Here is a 6,000-nt window from a genome sequence, read left to right on the forward strand (position 1 = left end):
AAAAAAAATGTTCAGTAAAGAATGCTAAGAGAATTCAAATATTTTTGAGGCTCTTGCATCCTGGGAGCCTGTGTTGATGTGCATCTTCTAGAGAGTGCTTGGAACACATGTGGACTCATTGGTGTCCTGCAGTAGTCCCAGTAGTGAGGCTAGGTAAAGGTCTTTCTCCAGCTTCCAGGGGAAGCTTTAAGTAGCCAAATGGAAATAATAATATGTGCTTGTGTTCCCTCGACAAGAGCTACATCTTAATTCCTGGGATGTATAAATGAATTAGAATCTTTTGGTTTATACAAAAGAAGGCCCTGGTGTGTGTGTGTGGGGGGGGGGTATTGAGAAGTAGAGATGATTCTGAATTATCCAGATGTCCCTTAGTTCATCCTGGAGACACTCCACGGACAGGCAGAGGACATGGTGATATTAGGGTGGAGGTCAAAGCTGACTGACCATAAGCCAGGGAGGGCTGAGGCTGACCACAGTGAGAAGCTGGAAGGGACCAGGTTCAGATTTTCCCTGAGCACCTCAGGGAGAGAACTTATTAACATCTGGATCTCAGCCAGTACGAATATGGACTGTCTCTCTCCCTTTAACAGTGTCACCTCTGCAGCAGGCTTTCTCAACCATGGCACTGGTAACATTTAGTAATTCTTGGCTGGGAGGCTGTCCCCTGCCTGTGGGATGTTCAGCAGCATTCCTGCCCTCTAAGTGCAGTGTTACCTTTCCCGTTGTGACAGCCAACACTGTCTCCATGCATTGCCAGTATCACCCAGGGGACGAAAACCACTCCCTTCTGAGAATCACAAACCTAGAGGGTTTGCCCCTACCTGCAGCTTTAAGTAGGTGTGTGCTTGTGGGAAGCCCAGACACTCTCAGTATCATTGTAGTAAGGGTATTCAAATGATGTAATATATGTTAAGGCCCCAGTACTGTTCCGGGTAAAATACAACACATGAAGAGTATCAACACATGATTGGCACACTAATTTATTACACAGAATTATGTGAATTAGTGCCTGTTATAGAATTAACAGGCATTGGCAACTTTCTCCAAAAGTCATTTCTATTACAAAGATGGACTGCGGGGTCAGGGGAGGCAAGATGCTCGCCATCAAGCCTGATTCTAGTTGATCATTAGGTCAGATGGCCTGAGTTCAGTCCTTGGGACTCATCTGGGAGAAGGAGAGAACCGACTCCTTCAAGTGGTCCTCTGACCTCCCACATCCACACTTTGGCACGTGTTTCTCACACCCTAACCAAATACAGAATGTGGTAAAAATTTATAAAAAGATCAACACTGTATCTGTGAAACTTGGTTTGATGCCTTTGGATGGACCACCTGTCCATCAGGCCAACTCCTTGAGCTCTTTGGCTAATACCCGGGATAAACTGTAACAAGCAAACCCTTTCCACGTGTCAGTGACATGACTGTTACTCCATAATTACAGCTTTCTCCACAGCGGTGGAGCTGTTGAATTCACTAAGGAATTGTGTCAGTGGCCCCATTCAAATACGTGAAAGTGTTAACACCATTTAGAAGCTTTCAGTGAAGTTTAAGTGACTAGATATTGTCATCTATTTTTGTAAGGAAGAGGAATGCATTCCAACTGGGAACTAGGAGCTGTTGCGCCTGTCTGTGCCCTGGGGACATGGCCATGAATAAGACAGGGGTTTCTGAGAGCCTCCATTCTAGCCTGAAGTAATTAATTATAATATGTTCAGTTACTCTGTAAACAGTATAGTTTATTAGCTGGTGGGAAGACTGAAAGTAAACAGTTGGGTGCCAAGAGTTGGGAGTAAAACCATGGAAGATCTCCGTATGGATAAATGAAAACAACTTCGGTGTGGTCGAACCCTGTGCTCAGCAATGCACCTCTGATAATGACTGTGGGATGGAATGACTGTGTTTTTCAAAGGTGTATGCCTTCTCTTCTTTCTGAGGATCTTGCTTTCCAAGCTAACTTGCATGGCTTCAGTTTATCCCGCTGCCATGGGAATTCTCTATAGCGACGGTCTGGGGATCACTATGGGCGAGCAGACTCAGGGAAAGTGTATACCTATCAGGTAAGAGGCCTGGCTCAGACTTCTGTGGTTCCAGATCCCCACTTGAAAAGTGGATGGCTTTGGGGAAGTCGTAGGCTTGCTCTCAGAATCCCAGTAGCCTTATAACCATTTTTATAAGGATTAAAGTATTAGAGGAGAGTACACTCGTATGAGGGGCGTGCTGTCTTCAGAAAATGTTGGTAATAAGAATTTTGTGATTAAACTAGAATACTATTTCTAAGGTACCTTATAATTAGTCGTTGCAATTATAATCCGCTTGTGAAGTATACCTGTAATTATCAGTTTCAATTGGCAGTCACTTTTCAAATAAACTCTGCCTAACAATGAGGCCCCACACGGACCGCCTAGGGCTTGGCCTCCTGTGAGTGTGGACGTGAGGCGCTCTCCATGTATTCTGTGCACACTTACACAGAAAGGTGGATTGAAATGAGAGGATGGAGGCAGTGGATAATTTGGGTCATAAAAGTCCAGCTTGTAAAACATGATTTAGTCAGTTCATGTGGATCATTCTGTGGTTCGGCTTTCTCGGGTGCAGTTTGGAGTTCTTTTCTGTGGACTGAGACTTTTGCAGACATGTTGAAGGACTGGGCTGGAGTGAGCTACTCTGTTATATTGCCCGCATGAACTGGGGCATTCTTCAGCGAGTCACAGCTTCGTTGGGAAATAGCCAGGATCAAGGCTGAGTCACACAACTGAGGTGTACTGCTGCTCTGGGACTGGGACTGGGAAATGGTGGTATCACAGCAATGTGAGCATTCTGTTTTCTGTTTGAAATGCTTGCTTCTGGGGCCAGGAGCATAACCCAGTGGTGGAGTGCTTGTATGGCATGCACAAGGCACTGAAGAAGATCACCTTGCCATAAAAAATGTTACGTTAGCATTATGAACTTTTTTTTCAGTGCCAGTATCCAAACCTATATTCTAGCTTCCCTGTATAATACTTAAAAAGTGTTCAAGTTACAATATCTCTGGTTTGTTTTCTGTTGCTATGATAAATATCATGAGCAAAAGCAACTTGGGGAGGAAAGGGTTTATTTGGCTTACACCTCCAGGTCACAATCAGTTTTTGAGCTAAGTGAAGGTACAAACTCCAGACAGAGATCCGGAACAGAAACCATGAAGGAATACTGTTTACTGGCTTGCTCTCTAGCTTCCGCTCAGCTAGCTTTCCTATATAGCCCAGGATCCCTTAACCAGGGATGTTACTGGTACTATAGGTACATCAATTAGCAATCAAGCAAACGCCACACAGGCATGCCGACAGGTCTATCTGAGACCTCTTAAGAGAACTCTGAGCTGAGTAAAACTGACAGCTAAAGCTAACTAGGAGACTATCTTTTATATTTTATGTGGAGTAAGCACATTCAAAGTTTACTTCAGTGTGTGTAACAGTCTGTGCTGTAGACTCATTCATGATGTTAGGTTGATTACATGTAACTGTGTGGATTCAGGTTATTGGGCATGTCCTCACCTTGATGGGTGCCTGATAAACGTTAGTCAAATTGGGTATCTGTTGCTTCCTAAGTTGCCTGTAACTTTATAGTGTAAATATTATTGGCAATAGGTTTGAACTGGACAAATCCTGCAGAGGATTTGGTTACTTGCTTAGAACAAGGTCAGAACACTGAGTTTTAGTTGAACATGAATACAAATGTGCGCTCTTGGCCATTCACATGTAATTGTCTCAAAATATTTTTCTCTTCTTTTTTTCTCTTTGCTCAATGCAAACAGTCTGAGAGTGCAGAGAAATCGCACCTTTAGCAGCTGTAAGGCGTGTCTTCTGTCTTTTCTTGACTGCTGGCTGAATGCCAGTATGTGTTTTAATCAGTCCTCTAGGCTCCTGGAGCCTTGCCTGTGAGTGGGAGAATAGCTCTTTCCCCACTCAAAGGCCCCAAGCCCAGAGCAGATCTCCTTTTGAGCCCTTCCTGACCATTTCCCAGTTTCCTGGTTAGTGGATATGTTCATTGCAACAGTGGGGTATATTGCAGGGTCTTTTTTATAAATCTTTTCCTTCATCTTGTTTTGTGGTGGGATAAAGATCAGGGCTTGGAGGGACAAAGGGCAGGGGATGGAGGGACAGTGCTGTGGACAGATGAGACAGGTCATGGGTGAAATGCAGAGTCCTGCTGTAGTTTCAGTTCTGTATGCTAGAATGTTACTTGTTCAAGCTACAAAGATCAAAGAGGGTGTAAAAAGCAGGAGCACCAGCCGTGGAACAGAAAAAGGGAGTTGCATTATGTCCAAACCAAACAAGGTAGGTTTTTAATTTTCCCTTTGGCTTTACTTTTGAGTGAACATAGAGAAGGAAGCAGATATTTTAAGATGGAGAAATCATCCAGGGAAAAAGAAGAGGAAATACGGGAAAGGGTAAAGATTAGCTTTAGTACCTGAGTGCCCTGAGGGTATGTAAGCCCTGACATATCAAATCCCATTTCCTCTCTTGGGAAGCCGCCACCAAGGAAACTGTGCTGTAAGTCAGCTTGCTTCTCATGGAAGGAGTATTTTTTTTTTTTTCATTGTGGAAAGTGTATAAAATATAAGTGATTAAGGAAGTTAAAATTTCCCTCAGTCTTTTCTGTTTGTGTTTGTTTCCAAGGTTTCTTTAGAATAGGAGCATAGAGGACATGCTGTTTTAAAATATGCTTGTAAAGCACTTAAGATATTATGAATATTTTTCTGCTTCTAAGTAAATCTCAAAAGATTTTTAATGGTTATCTGTTGGTAATTAGCATAATGAGCTTATCGGCTAATACCAATGACTCATAGAATCTGCAGAGTCCATTTTATCTATTTGTGAGTCTTCCCCCAGGAAAATTTGCTCTGAACCCACTGTTTGAAATTTATAACTTTAATCATTAAATATCAGAACTATGCCTCTAATATCCATGGTCATTTTCTTAGGACAGATTCCTGGAAATGCAATTGCTACATCAGCAGGGTTGTAAGACATTAGGGTACTTTTGCACCGCTCAGTTTATCTCTGGGAAAATATTGACATGGATTTAGACTATGGATTGGGGGTGGATTTTTTTCCAGCATGCTTAAAAGTTGCATGTAGAGCCAAGGTTACACAAAGAAATCCTGTCTTGAAAAACAAAAAATAAACAATAACAACAACAAGCAAACAAACAAAAAAGAGAAAGTTGAATGTAATCACTTTTTAAAAAATCTTTGATATATTGACTTTTTAAAATAATGATTTTTAAAACAAATTTATTGTAATATATCTTGATTGTACATTCTTTGGTTTGTATACATAGGCATCTTTTTGGTCGTTTGCATGATTTCTTTTCCAAACTGCTTTGTGTCATTTGCCTATATTCTTGAGACTGTTCTGTTTTAACAAAAGTCTGTGTTGTCTGTAATTATCAGAATCCTCTCCATTATATGTCACAGATACTTCCTTCAACTTGTTTACCTTTTATTTTTTATTTTTTTTGTTTTTTTCCTTAGAGGTTTATAACACTATGCTGTCAGATGTATTAATTTTCCCTATGAATCTGGCCTTTATTGTGATTAGACATGTCTTTTTCCATTCTGTTGCTTCATAGATATTACCTTAATTTTTGAGGGTACTTTTTGTGGTTTGATTTTTCATGTGGAAAGTAGAAAGCTTAGAGGAAAATTCTATTTACTTTAAAAATTGTCTCTGACATGAACTCAGTGGCTGGCTCTTTGATCATCTCTCCCCAGGGGTGCAGCCTTGCCAGGCCACAGAAGAAGACAATGCAGCCAGTCCTGATGAAACCTGATAGGTCAGGATCAGATAGTAGAGGAGGACCTCCCCTGTCAGTGGACTACGGGAGGAACATAGGGGTAGAAGAGGGAGGGAGAGTGGGACTGGGAGGATATGAGAGAAGGAGCTACAACCAGGATACAAAGTGAATAAATTGTAATGATAGATAGATAGATAGATAGATAGATAGATAGATAGATAGATAGAT

At 41.6% G+C, this 6,000-nt stretch overlaps 1 protein-coding gene and 1 pseudogene across 2 annotated transcripts in view; both read left to right on the plus strand.

Annotated features, from left to right (window-relative positions):
* Pip5k1b (phosphatidylinositol-4-phosphate 5-kinase type 1 beta) overlaps positions 1-6,000 on the plus strand; it is a 268,382-nt gene that overhangs the window by 45,309 nt on the left and 217,073 nt on the right. The window lies entirely within an intron of this gene.
* LOC129681951 (dynein light chain Tctex-type 3-like) overlaps positions 1,984-6,000 on the plus strand; it is a 20,542-nt pseudogene continuing 16,525 nt past the window's right edge.

The sequence above is a fragment of the Psammomys obesus genome, unplaced genomic scaffold, assembly GCF_907164565.1.
Source record: "Psammomys obesus unplaced genomic scaffold, mPsaObe1.curated_primary_1811, whole genome shotgun sequence".
Classification (NCBI taxonomy): domain Eukaryota; kingdom Metazoa; phylum Chordata; class Mammalia; order Rodentia; family Muridae; genus Psammomys; species Psammomys obesus.